Genomic DNA, 15,507 nt, shown 5'->3' on the forward strand with positions numbered 1-15,507 from the left:
TGTTTTTTATTTGACAAGTAGAATGTAGAGAGTGAAATTCTTGAGAGGACCCTGGAAGGGGGCAACTGCGAGCCTGAACTTATTTCCCTCCTTCCTGGGAATTCAAACAAAAAAAGGGAAGAAAGCGACACAGTGGTAACAGGGTTGACAACTTATCAGTGTAGAAACTTCTAACCAGAATGAATCTTCAGTTTGCAAGTGAGGAAGCTATGGCTCCATGCGTCATTTTTTATTGCCATATAACAAACCATTCACAATTTAGGAGCATAAAATAGCAATCACTTATTTAGCTTAAGATTTTGCTGGTTGGCAATCTAGGCTAGACTGAGTTTTTTTTTTTTAGCTCTTTTAGACTGGGGTGGGCTCACTTGTGAGTCTTCTGTCAACTGCCAGGTCATCTGGGAGCTGGCTGGTTTAGGGGGAGCTCAGATGAGATAACTTACCTCAGTCCTACAGCAGGCTAGTGTGGTCTTGCTCACATGATGGCTGTGCAGAGTGCCAAGAGATTGAGTGGAAGCATGCAAAACCTGTGGAGTTCCAGACTAAGAACTGGCATAACATCGTTTCCAATGCATTCTGTTGGCCAAAACAAGTCACAAGGCCAGTCCGTATTTAAGAGGTGGAGAAATTTCATGCCTTAATAGGAGAAACTGCAAGGAATTACGGCCATTTTTGTAATCTAGAAAATTCTGTTAGTTGAAATAACCAAACCAGATGCCTCGAAGTCATCTCCGACTCATGGTAACCCCATGTGTGTCAGAACAGAACTGTGCTCCATAGGGTTTTCAACAGCTTATTTTTTTTGGAAGTAGATCCCCAGGTCTTTCTTCTGAGGTGCTTCTGGGTAGACTTGAACCTCCAGCCTTTTGGCTAGCAGCCTAGCATGTTAACTGTTTACAGCACCCAAAGACTTGGTGCAGTGAAATAGCTATCCCAAATTCAATGCATCTCGTCAGTGGCCAAGCAGGGGCTGAAAGAAATAGCGTGTATCTGAATTCAGTACATTTTGCTCAATTCAGTACATTTCACATGGCTTCTTCCCCTAGGAAATTTGGTCACAGTTTCATAGTTTTGCAGTCTCCAGATGCCAATATTCTGATTCAGGATTCTTGAACTAGGAGAAGAGAATCCCTTTTCAAAAAATGTGCCATGAAAAACATATGGGGTAGGTGAGACAAACAGGGCTACTGTATACAATTATTCAGGTTGTGTACTGCATCAGAATGACAGAATGTGAAGGTGAGGAAGAACTGAAACTCAGTTTGTGCTCTGCCTGTAATGCCATGTGCTCTTGTGTAGATTTTTTTTTCCTTTTGGCTTGGAGAAAGGGATTCTTTTTTACTAATTTGTACAAAGGTACTGCTCATCAGCGAGCCTGAGGGAGATGTCTATTTCTAATCCACTCCAAACTCTCTTTGAGCTAGTTCTGACTTTGGATGCAGAGCTCTCAATGCTGCTAAAAAGCTAAATATGAAGACGACTGTTCCCACTTCCTATCCCAATCAGTCATTCTGATGGACAGCCCAGAGATGTTTGCATTAGGAAAACTGTTAATGAAAACTTCAGTCCGAAAAAAAAACCCGGGTACTGAGAAATAACTGATGATGATGACAAGAAGCACATCCAATTTTGAAAGCTGATATAAAGGAATTTTCAGGAACAGGAAGGGTCCTCCTCATTGTTTTTGCTTCATCCCACACTTGGCTTCCTTTGGCCCCTAGATCTCTCTAGAAATAGCTCTTCTGTAGGTGGTGTTGGTCACATTGGTTGGGTGCTTTGTCTCAGTCTCCTCCCTAGCAATCATTCCTTATGTTCACTGACTTCTGTGGGCTGTTCTATGTAAGTTTTTCTCTCCTCCTGTGGTTTCTTCCCCTATGATATAAGGTCTCTTTATTTCTAAAACTTTGAAGAAAAATGAATTATTTGCAGGAAACCAATGATAAAAATAAAGTATGTGATGTTCCCTCAAATTGAAAAATCTCTAAAAAAAATTCCACAAGCATTTTCAGACAATTAGTTCTGTGCTGCCAAACTGTGTCCTGTGGGACACTTGACCCAAGAGCGGCTCCCTGACAACAGCATCCTGTAGCCAAATAATCTTGGGAAACAGTCCATATTGTATCCCCCTCTTAGAGAGTCATGTGTACATTAGCGTGCACATTAGCATGTTAGAGTCTCTGGGGAGTCCTCCCGGGGGTGGGTGGGTGGGAACCCTAACATTGTTTTAAAATGTTCTCAGACTATTGAGTCACAAAGACTTTTGTTCCTTTAATCCCACTAATATTTGGTATATCTGATATTCTGTGGTACCCACTTTGGGAAATACTGTTCTACCTCTTGCTCCTATGCAACACACACAAGTATGTGGTTTAATAGAAATTCGATGGGATTAAGGACCACATGGAGTCCATGGGTGGTGTACATAGTTAATGCACTCAGCTACTAACCAAAAGAATGGAAGTTTAAGTTCACAGAGGTGCTTTAGAAGAAAGACCCAGCAATCTACTTCCAAAAAATCAGTAATTGAAAACTCTGTGGAGCACAGTTCTACTCTTGATACACATCAGGTCACCTTGAGTCAAAGTCGATTCTACGGTAACTGGGAAGGACCATGCAGCTTGAGTTCTGACCCCATCTCTGCTACTAGCCATCTGCCTGACTTAGTGGAGACCAGTTAGTCAACCCTCCTAACTTCAGCTTAGTTTTACCTTCCTAATGAAGCTTTCCCTGGCCACCTTGGCTTTTGTGGCTTCTCAAATTCTTGAAATTCTCTTGTATTCACTGTGTTATTATTCTTGCCTTTTGCCTTTCTCATAGATCCTTGTCATGTTTCCTACTGTAATACTGAACCCATCTCTTATGTGGACATTTGCCAAATTCTCCTAACTGGAACTCCTGCCCCTGATGAATAGCCTTGAGTTCCACCCTGCTTCCTGTCCTTCCTTCATTCCTTCCTTCACTCTTGCACTAGAGAGATTATTCTGAAATAAAAATCCAAGTATTTAACTTTCCTGCTTCTAAAAGCTTTGATGGATGCTTGTTGTCTATAAGAGAAAGTGCAGACTTCTCATTCTGGCCTACAAAGTATACACTAAACTGGTCCAATTTAACTTATCTGTTTTATTTCTCACTACTCCCCACCAAACACCTGATATTCTACCTGTGTTGGACTCCCTGTCATTTCCTAAACATGTTAAGCACTTTGCACATATGCTCACGCTGCTTCTACCAGTTTTAATTGGAAGCTACTTATCCTCTAGGGTATATTTCCTAGGTGGCACTGTTCTCTCTTTTACACTCCTATAGCCCTTTGTATACACTTATATGATAGCACTTATTCACATTGCATTCTAGATGACCTTGGGCCTATATTTCTGATATATCATGAGCTCTTTGACTGCAAAGTCTGTATCATAGGGTTCATGGTATCCCAATGCAGGGTGCAGTGTCAACCATATAGAAGGGATGTGGTAAATGTGTGTGAATAAATTGAAAATGAACCAGCCCCTTCCAATCTAAAGCTGGAAGGTATCTTAACGATTGTTTAGTTAAATGGTTGGCACATATATGGCTCTCTCCCTCCAACATTCTTCCCTCCCAAGCCTATGACAATCATTGACAATCAAAAATGGAATTTTTTCCCCACCAAGCCCAGGTATAGTTTCAGAATCCATATCAGCACACACTGCTCCCAGAAGTCACTACCAATTCTTAGAGTCAGCATCTAACTTGAAATTTATTTTGTATCCTTGATGTATTTTCTTCCTTATTTTACAGATGAAAAAGAGACAAAATGAGTTGTCCAATAGGTCATATAGCAAATAAGTATCAAATTCATAACTTGAATCAGGGTCTTTTGATTATTACTCCAGTACCATTTCTAGTATACTGAGATGTCCACCTTTGTTAAATTTTATTCCTGCATTCCCTGGATTCTTCAATTATCTTGAAATTCTCTGAGGGAGAGAACTAAAGAGAATGCATTTTGGAGCACAATACATATTTACTGATTATGTAAATAGTAATTTGCTTGTCAGTATGACATGTTTGTAGCCCTTTGAAAAGTTTATTTTTCTCTCCTATTTAAAATCCACCCCCGACCCCATCCCACCTGTGTGTTCTCACGATCAATATGAGGACAGATGATTCTAAGGGCGGGTAAACTTCCCGCCAGTTTCTGCCTGGTGCGTAATAAATTTTGAATGAAGATGAGCTTGTACTGTGCCTCTCTCTTCTGCCACCCCACTTTGCAGCATTGGCTTTGGCATCACAATGACTCTTCATTTATGAAATCGCCAGACTTTTGTGAATACTACATTTACAATATGGTTTCACCAAGAGCCCTTGCTCAAAACTAGGCAGGCTGCTAGTAACACCTTAGATATCATGACAGTGGGAAACTGTAACAACATTTGTAAATCTGAGTGTTGAGCACAACACATCAGGCACACCTAATTTTCCCTTCCCCATATGGGACTTGTGAACATATTTTTAAAAGAACAACAACAAAAAATCTTTACTCTCTATGTACCTTTTTTGTGTCTAGTATCAGTGATCGATTTTCTCCTTGCTATGGCAGCTGCTAATGCATAGCTGTGGATCAGGAAAGGACTGGGAAGTATAATAATCTAAGGGGTGCACACGGGTTCTCTGCACCAAATATTCATCTCCCTTCCTCCTACCTAACCTTGATTTGCCAACATACTGGAAATTTCACCGTTGGAGTCATTCTTTTAGGCCAATGCATTATATTTCCAGAAAGCAACTGCTAAAATAGAAGCCTGTAGATGTATAATATCCAGAGCCACAAGTACCAATGAACATTTCAGTCTGAAATATTTTAACAAATCAATTTTCCCTAGAAGGATAAGCCTATGGGACCCTGGGTAGATAAATTGTCCAAGTTTTCCAAGAATCGTTCAAGAATTAGAGAGCAGAGGTGGAGCCAAGATGGCTGACTAGGTAGAAGCTACCACGGATCCCTCTTGCAACAAAGACTCAGAAAAACAAGTGAATTGATCACATACATGACAATCTACGAATGCTGACCATCAAACACAGATCTAAAGAGTTGACCTGAGTGACGGGGAGCAAAAAGCTGTGCCCTAAAGCAGCGACAGTCTCTGGAAGCCGCATCCCGCTCCACAGTCTTGAGCCCTCACCATTCCCTGGTGCTGAGTGGCGGGGCTGATAGTGGCTTGCTGAGTCGGGGCAGGCAGGGGACACAGCCCTAACCCCTAGCCCCCTGGGGTGACCTTGGTAGAGACCCAGCCAGCGCACACAGGCTACATGCCCCTCAGGAATCTCAGATAAAACAGTCATCACCAAGCAAGATAAGTAACTTTGTCTGTATTGCTGGGTGCTACTCTCTCCTATCTATCTTATCCCTCCCCTCCCTGCCCCAGGTGGCTTCAATAACATTGGAATTTCCTGGGCCAGGGAGTGAAGTGCTCTGTGTTTTTTTTTTTTCTTTTCTTAACCCATTCTTCTGGCCTGAGAGAAGCAGCTACAAAAAACCAGGGCAGAAAAATCCTTCCCTGACTTCCCTAAACTGGAATAAAAATACAGAACCAGCTCCAGCCAAGCATATGAGATCCACGGTCTTTGGCTTTTATCCCTACAGGGAACAAGGTGGTTATTATAGTGCAAAGGCATTCTGATAGAGATCTGACTGTAATTGTTTTAGGGTATCACTGGAAAGACAACTTCTCCAGGTGGGATATCTCTACCTAGTAAACAGAGCCCTCACTGATCCATAACGGGGAACTGAGGGCTGAAGCTCCACCCAAACCACCTAGCCAACTGCCAAAGGGGTCTGAGGGTACTGACACCTACCAATCTTTAGAGGTACATACACTGGGTGCCTAAGGTACAGCTGCAGAGCCCACCCACCAAAGTGCTTTAGGAATAGAGACACACCTACCTCACTGGCACATGGGGGAAGGCTGTCAGCATTCTGCCCCCCCCCCGGAGTGTGACCCCCTGCTGCTACTAGAGTCTGGTGCACACAACTATCACCACTATTCCTCTAAGTTAATAGGTGAGAGTCTACACCACACACTTGGTGATCCAAAATCAGAACACCTAAGCTGATTCTATTCAAGAATAGTGAATGGACTCTTAGGCTTATAAATCTGGTAACAGCCCAAACCAGCTGGGAATAGTACATACGTGATTTAAAGGCTACAACAATCAAGACAGCACAATCTAGTAGCCCATCTGGGTATATTGAAAGAAAACAAAACAAGATAAGACTCAGTGAGCAAATATAAAATGAATCACTACAGTATCTTATAGATGGCTCAGAGACAGCAGTCGATATCAAACCACATAAAGAAGCAGACCATGATTGCTTCTACAACTCCCCAAGTTAAAGAATCAAAATCTTTCCCAAATGAAGATACAATCCTGGAATTGCCAGATGCAGAACATAAAAAACTAATACACAGAATGCTTCAAGACATCAGGGATGACCTCAGAAATGAAATAAGGCAATGTACAGAAAAAGCCAATGAACACACTGATAAAGCAGTTGAAGAAATCAAAAAGATTATTCAAGAACATAGTGGAAAAATTAATAAACTGCAAGAATCCATAGAGAGACAGCATTCAGAAATCCAAAAGATTAACAGTAAAATTACAGAATTAGACAACTCAATAGGAAGTCTGAAGAGGAGAATCAAGGAATTGGAATGCACAGTGGGGGAGTTGGAGGATAACGCAATTGACACCAATATAGTTGAAGAAAAATCAGATAAAAGAATTAAAAAAAATGAAGAAACCCTAAATGTGGGACTCTATCAAGAAGAAGAATAACTTGTGTGTGATTGGAGTTCCAGAACAGGGAGGGATAACAGAAAATACAGAGAGAACAGTTGAAGATCTGTAGGCAGAAAACTTCCCTGGCATCATGAAAGATGAAAGGATATCTATCCAAGATGCTCATCGAACCGCATATAAGATTGATCCAAAGAGAAAATCACCAAGGCATATTGTCATCAAACTTGCCAAACCAAAGATAAAGAGAAAATTTTAAAAGCAGCCAGAGATAAAGGAAAAGTCTCCTACAAAGGAGAATCAATAAGTTCAGACTACTCAGCAGAAACCATGTAGGCAAGAAGGCAATGGGATGACATATATAGAGCACTGAAGGAGAAAAACTGCCAGCCAAGAATCATATATCCAGCAAAACTCTCTCTGAAATATGAAGGTGAAATTAAGATATTTACAGATAAACACAAGCTTAGAGAATTTGCAAAAACCAAACCAAAGCTACAAGAATTACTAAAGGAAATTGTTTGCTCAGAAAATCAATAATATCAGATACCAGCGCAACACAAGGTCACAGAACAGAACATCCTGATATCAACTCAAATAGGGAAATCATAAAAACAAATCAAGATTAATTTTAAAGAGAAAAATATGCTCAAAACAGGGAATCATTGAAGTCATTATGTAAAAGATCACAATAATCAAAAAGAGGGACTAAATACAGGAGGCATAGATCTTCCATATGGAGAGGAAAACAAGGTGATATAGGACGGTACGAGTTACGTTTTTACTTAGAAAAATAGGGGTAAATGTTGAGGTAACCACAAAGAGGTCTAACAATTCCAAAATTCAAAATAAAAACCAAGAAAAACATAACAACTCGGCAAATATAAATTCAACTATTATGAAAATGAGGAACACACAATTTACAAAGAAAAACATCTCACCACAAAAAGTGGAAAAATGAAATTGTCAACTACACACACAAGAAGGCATCAAAATGACAGCACTAAACTCATACTTATCTATAATTACGCTGAATGTAAATGGACTAAATGCACCAATAAAGAGATAGAGAGTCTCAGACTGGATAAAGAAACACGATCCGTCTATATACTGCCTACAAGAGACACACCTTAGACTTAGAGACACAAACAAACTAAAACTCAAAGGATGGAAAAAATATATCAAACAACAATCAAAAAAGAGCAGGAGTGGCAATATTAATTTCTGACAAAATAGACTTTAAAGTTAAATCCACCACAAAGGATAAAGAACGACACTACATAATGATTAAAGGGACAAATTACCGGGAAGATATAACCATATTAAATATTTGTGCACCCAATGACAGGGCCACAAGATACATAAAACAAACTGTAACAGAAGAGAAAAGTGAGATAGACACCTCCATAATTATAGTAGGAGACTTCAACACACTACTTTCGGAGAAGGATAGGACTTCCAGTAAGAAGCTCAATAGAGACACGGAAGACCTAATTGCTTCAATCAACCATCTTGACCTCATAGACTTATAGAGAACACTCCACCCAACAGCTGCAAAGTATACTTTTTTCTCTAGTGCACATGGAACATTCTCTAGAATAGATCACATGTTAGGTCATAAAACAAACCTTTGCAGAATCCAAAACATCAAAATATTACAATGCATCTTCTCAGACCACAAGGCAATAAAAGTAGAAATCAATAATAGAAAAATCAGGGAAAAGAAATCAAATACTTGGAAACTGAACAATACCCTGCTCAAAAAAGACTGGGTTATAGAAGACGTTAAGGAGGGAATAAAGAAATTCATAGAATGCAATGAGAATGAAAACACTTCCTATCAAAACCTCTGGGACACAGCAAAAGCAGAGGTCAATTTATATTGATAAATGCACAATACATAAAGAAGAAAGATCCAAAATCAGAGAATTGTCCCTACAACTTGAACAAATAGAAAGCAAACAACAAAAGAATCCATCAGGCACCAGAAGAAAACAAGTAATAAAAATTAGAGCTGAACTAAATGAATTAGAAAACAGAAAAACAATTGAAAGAATTAACAAAGCCAAAAGCTGGTTCTTTGAAAAAATTAACAAAATTGATAAACCATTAGCCAGACTGACTAAAGAAATACAGGAAAGGAAACAAATAACCCGAATAAGAAATGAGATGGGCCATATCACAATAGACCCAACTGAAATTAAAAGAATCATATCAGATTATTACGAAAAATTGTACTCTAATGAATTTGCAAACCTAGAAGAAATGGATGAATTCCTAGAAAAACACTACCTAAACTAGCACAATCAGAAGTAGAACAACTGAATAGACCCATAACAACGACAACAAAAAGGTAATTAAAAAACTCCCAACAAAAAAAAGCCCCGGCCCGGACGGCTTCACAGCAGAGTTCTACCAAACTTTCAGAGAAGAGTTACCACCACTACTGCTAACGGTATTTCAAAGCATAGAAAATGATAGAATACTACCTAACTCATTCTATGAAGCCAGCATATCCCTCATACCAAAACCAGGTAAAGACACCACAAAAAAAGAAAATTACATACCTATATCCCTCATGAACATAGATGCAAAAATCCTCAACAAAATTCTAGCCGATAGAATTCAGCAACATATCAAAAAAAAAAATAATAATAATCCACCACGACCAAGTGGGATTTATACCAGGTATGAAAGGTAATTTTTTTTTTTTTTTATGAAAGGTTGGTTCAATATTAGAAAAACCATTAATGTAATCCACCATATAAATAAAAGACAAAAACCACATGATCTTATCAATTGATGCAGAAAAGGCATTTGACAAAGTCCAACACCCATTCATGATAAAAAACTCTCAGCAAAATAGGAATTGAAGGAAAATAAACACAATAAAGGGCATTTATACAAAGCCAACAGCCATCGTCATTCTAAATGGAGACAGCCTGAAAGCATTTCCCTTGAGAACGGGAACCAGACAAGGATGGCCTTTATCACCGCTCTTATTCAACATTGTGCCAGAGGTCCTAGCCAGAGCAATTAGGCTAGACAAAGAAATAAAGGGCATCCGGATTGGCGAGGGAGAAGTAAAATTATCTCTATTTGCAGATGACATGATCTTATACACAGAAAACCCTAAGGAATCCTCAAGAAAACTGCTGAAACTGATAGAAGAGTTCGGCAGAGTTTCAGGTTACAAGATAAACATACAAAAATCAGTTGGGTTCCTCTACACCCACAAAAAGAACATCGAAGAGGAAATCACCAAATCAATACCATTCACAGTAGCCCCCAAGAAGATAAAATACTTAGGAATAAATCCTACCAAAGATGTAAAAGACCTATACAAAGAAAACTACAAAGTACTAGTGCAAGAAACTAAAAGGGACCTACATAAGTAGAAAAACATACCTTGCTCATGGATAGGAAGACTTAACATAGTAAAAATGTCTATTCTACCAAAAGCCATCTACACATACAAAGCACTTCCAATCTAAATTCCAACGACATTTTTTAACGTGATGGAGAAACAAATCACCAACTTCATATGGAAGGGAAAGAAGCCCCAGATAAGTAAAGCATTACTGAAAAAGAAGAAAGTGGGAGGCCTCACTCTACCTGATTTTAGAACCTATTATACAGGCACTGTAGTCAAAACAGCCTGGTACTGGTACAACAACAGGCACATAGACCAATGGAACAGAATTGAGAACCCAGATATAAATCTATCCACATATGAGCAGCTAATATTTGACAAAGGCCCAGTATCAGTTAATTGGGGGAAAAGATAGTCTTTTTAGCAAATGGTCCTGGCATAACTGGATATCCATTTGTAAAAAAATGAAACAGGACCCATACCTCACACCATGCACGAAAACTAACTCCAAGTGGATCAAAGACCTAAACATAAAGACTAAAACGATAAAGATCATGGAAGAAAAAATAGGGACAACATTAGGAGCCCTAATACAAGGCATAAACAGAATACAAAACATTACTAAAAATGCCGAACAGAAACCAGATAACTGGGAGCTCCTAAAAATCAAACACCTATGCTCATCTAAAGACTTCACCAAAAGAGTAAAAAGACCACCTACAGACTGGGAAAAAATTTGCAGCTATGACATCTCCGACCAGCGCCTGATCTCTAAAATCTATAGGATTCTCTTAAAACTCAGCCACCAAAAGACAAACAACCCAATTAAAAATGGGGCAAAGGATATGAACACACACTTCACTAAAGAAGATATTCAGGCGGCTAACAGATACATGAGAATATGTTCTTGATCATTAGCCATTAGAGAAATGCAAATTAAAACTATGATGAGATTCCATCTCACTCCAACAAGGCTGGTATTAATCCAAAAAACACAAAATAATGAATGTTGGAGAGGCTGTGGAGAGATTGGAACACTTACACACTGCTGGTGGGAATGTAAAATGGTACAACCACTTTGGAAATCGATTTGGCACTTTCTTAAAAAGCTAGAAATAGAACTACCGTATGATCCAGCAATCCCACTCCTCGGAATATATTCTAGAGAAATAAAAGCCTTTACACGAACAGATATATGCACACCCATGTTTATTGCAGCTCTGTTTACAATAGCAAAAAGCTGGAAGCAACCAAGGTGTCCATCAATGGACGAATGGATAAATAAATTATGGTATGTTCACACAATGGAATACTACGCACTAATAAAGAACAGTGATGAATCTGTGAAACATTTCATAACATGGAGGAACCTGGGAGGCATTATGCCAAGTGAAATTAGTCAGATGCAAAAGGAGAAATATTGTATAAGATCACTATTATAAGATCTTGAGAAATAGTTTAAACTGAGAGGAACACATTCTTTTGTGGTTATGAGAGGGGGGAGGGAGGGATGGTGGGAGAGGGCTGTTTGCTGATTAGATAGTAGATAAGAGCTACTTTAGATGAAGGGAAGGACAACACTCAACACAGGGAAGGTCAGCTCAACTGGACTGGACCAAAAGCAAAGAAGTTTCCTGAATAAACTGAATGCTTCGAAGGTCAGCGGAGCAAGGGCGGGGGTTTGGGGACTATGGCTTCAGGGGACATCTAAGTCAATTGGCAAAATAAATTCTATTAAGAAAACGTTCTGCATCCCACTTTGAAGTGTGGCATCTGGGGTCTTAAATGCTAACAAGCAGCCATCTAAGATGCATCAGTTGGTCTCAACCCACCTGGATCAAAGGAGAATGAACACCAAGGTCACAAGATAATTATGAGCCCAAGAGACAGAAAGGGCCACATGAACTAGAGACTTACATCATCCTGAGACCAGAAGAACTAGATGGTGCCCGGCCACAACTGATGACTGCCCTGACAGGGAGCACAACAGAGAACTCCTGAGGGAACAGGAGAACAGTGGGATACAGACCCCAAATTCTCATAAAAAGACCAGACTTAATGGTCTGACTGAGACTAGAAGAATCCTGGCGGTCATGGTCCCCAAACCGTCTGTTGTCCCAGGACAGGAACCATTCCCAAAGCCAATTCTTCACACATGGATTGGACTGGACAATGGGTTGGAGAGAGATGCTGATGAGGAGTGAGCTACTTGTATCAGGTGGACACTTGAGACTGTGTTGGTATCTCCTGTCTGGAGGGGAGATGGAAGGGTAAAGGGGGTTAGAAACTGGCAAAAACTGTCTTGAAAGGAGAGACTGGAAGGAGGGAGCGGGCTGAATCATTACGGGGAGAGTAAATGGGAGCATGTAGTAAAGTGTATATAAGTTTATATGTGAGAGACTGACTTGATTTGTAAACTTGCACTTAAAGCACAATAAAAATTATTTTAAAAAAAGAATTAGAGAGCAGAAAAGCCTAGAGTATGGGTGTTCACCAGAGTATACCAAACCCATTGCCACTGAGTCTATTCTGACTCATAGTGACCCTATAGGAAAGAGTAGAATTGCCCCATAGGGTTTTTCCAAGGAATGGCTGGTAGATTTGAACTGCTGACTTTTTGGTTAGAGCTGAACTCTGAACAGCTGTGGCACCAGGGCTCCTCACCTAAGTGTGGAGTTTCCAAATACCCAAGAGGCAGTACCTGGACACTGGGTACTAGTGTTGAATGGTTGAACACAGATACAGAGATGAAGAAAAGATACAAAGGTAAAAAAATAAAAGATAGCTTTGTGTTGAATGTAGCTTATGGTTTGATGAATAAATGGCCAATAATTTGGTGAGAAATGCTATTCTTTATATGATATGATACTTTTTTACCATTTTTGTTTATATTTATACCCCATCTTCTATCACTGCCTTAGTCTGGCCTCTTTTATTTCTCACTTGAAATAGTGCAGATGCTACTAACTAGTCTGCTTGCTTCTGCAGTCCCCAGCCTAGGTCATTCTCTATACCATCTCTAGGATTGTATTTCTAAAACACAGATTTGATCAAAATTCACTTGGTTGTCTTTGGTTATTCAGTTCCTTTGCTTGGTGGGTCTCCCTTCTTTGCCTTGACTGCTCCTAATCAGTATTCTAGGCCCAATTCAAATGTCATTTTTTCAGTGATGAGTCCCAGATCCACCAGGGAGTATTAATTGCTAACTTGTCTGTGTTCCCATTGTATTTTCAGGTAGTGATCTTGTGATATCCACCGCTTGGCATTATATTCAGTGGTGTATCAATTTATCTTCCCCTTTTCAAGAAAGAAACTCCTTTTTCCTTATTATACCCCTTTTGTGCCCAGTGGTAAATATAGCAACCGTGAACTTTTTCAGCCTCTGTGTTTATTGGGAAGCTGCTGTACCACTGACAGTATGTGCTACCACAAGGCAGGAGCCTTTACAACTGTTTGAAATCAAAGAAATGGGCATGTGGTGCAAATTACTGTTTTTTTTTTTTTTTACAGGGTATTGTATGAGGTGTCTGAATTTTTTGGCAGGAAAAATAGAAATTTTCAAAATTTTTATTTCTTACACATATGTACCAATAGACCCTGGTAAGGACTCTGGGATATATACCTCATATGTGCCACTAAAGACTTAGGGTAAACTTGTGAGAGGTGGTAAGAAAAAAAATCTATTCTAAAAACCAAAAATTCAGATACTCTCAGTGATTCACTATGCTTCCATAATGAAAGCACATGGTATCAAGAAAAAATTCAAGCAGAAAATAATTGGGTCACCAAAAGATTATTAGTTTTTGGATGTCTAGCACTTAGTTTGTCTTACTGCTATTCATAAGGTTTTCACTTGCCAATGTTTTTAGAAGTAGGTTGTTAGGTCCTTCTTCCTAGTATGCCTTAGTCTGGAAGCTGACACAGGAATCAAATTGACAATATCTGTGGAAAGAGACAACGGAGAAGCTCAATATCATCAGTCAGAACAAGGCCAGGGGGGCGACTATGGAACAGACCATCAATTGCTCGTATACAAGTTCAAAACGAAGCTGAAGAGAATTAGAACAAGTCCACAAGAGCCAAAGTATGACCTTGAGTATATCCCACCTGAATTTAGAGACCATCTCAAGAATAGACTTGACACATTGAACACTAATGACCAAAAACCAGAAGAGTTGTAAGATGACATCAGGGCATCATACATGAAGAAAGCAAAGGTCATTTAAAAAAGGAAAGAAAGAAAAGACCAAAATGAATGTCAGAAGAGACTCTGAGACTTGCTCTTGAACGTAGAGTAGCTAAAGTGAATGGAAGAAATGATGATGTAAAACAGCTAAACAGAAGATTTCGAAGGGCAGCTCGAGAAGACAAAGCATTGTAAATGAAATGTGCAAAGACCTGGAGTTAGAAAACCAAAAGGAAGAACACGGTTGGCATTTCTCAAGCCGAAAGAACTAAAGAAAAAATTGAAGCCTTGAGTTGCAATACTGAAGGATTCTATAGGACCTGGTGGCACAGTGATTAAGTGCTCCGCTGCTAACCAAAAGGTCCACGGTTCAAGCCCACCAGCTGCTCTGTGGGATAAAAGATGTAACATTCTTCTTCTGTAAAGATTTACAGACTTGGAAACTATAGGCGGCAGTCTACTCTTTCCTACAGGGTGGCTATGAGTTGGAACTGACTCAGTGGCAACGGGTTTGGTTTTTGGTTTTATGGGCAAAATATTAAACAATGCATGAAGCTTCAAAAGAAGATGGGAGAAATACACAGAGACACTGTACCAAAAAGAATTGGTTGATGTTCAGCCATTTCATGAGGTAGCATATGATTAAAAACTGATAGTACTGAAGAAAGAAGTCAAAACTGCACTGAAGGCATTGCCGAAAAATAAGGCTCCAAGAATTGACAAAATACCAAGATGTTTCAATAAACGGATGCAGTGCTGGAAGTACTCTATCGTCTATGCCAGGAAATTCAGAAGACAGCTATCTGAGCAACTGACTGGAAGAGATCCATATCTGTGTCCACTCCAAAGAAAGGTGATCTAACAGAATGCATAAATTATTGAACAATATCATTAATACCACAAGCAAGTAAAATTTTGCTGACAATAATTCAAAATCGGTTGCAGCAGTACATCGACAAGGAACTGCCTGAAATTCAAGGTGGATTCAGAAGAGGACATGGAATGAGGGGTATCATTGCTGATGTTAGAAGTATCCTGGCTGGTATAGACACATCCAAACTCCCTGAGGGACAGAATTGCTGGGCTGAGGGCTGTAGGAACCATGGTCTTGGGGAACATCTAGCTCAACTGGCATAACGTAGTTTATAAAGAAAATGTTCTACATTATACT

Source organism: Loxodonta africana, chromosome 7 (assembly GCF_030014295.1).
Source record: "Loxodonta africana isolate mLoxAfr1 chromosome 7, mLoxAfr1.hap2, whole genome shotgun sequence".
In the NCBI taxonomy this organism is placed as follows: Eukaryota; Metazoa; Chordata; class Mammalia; order Proboscidea; family Elephantidae; genus Loxodonta; species Loxodonta africana.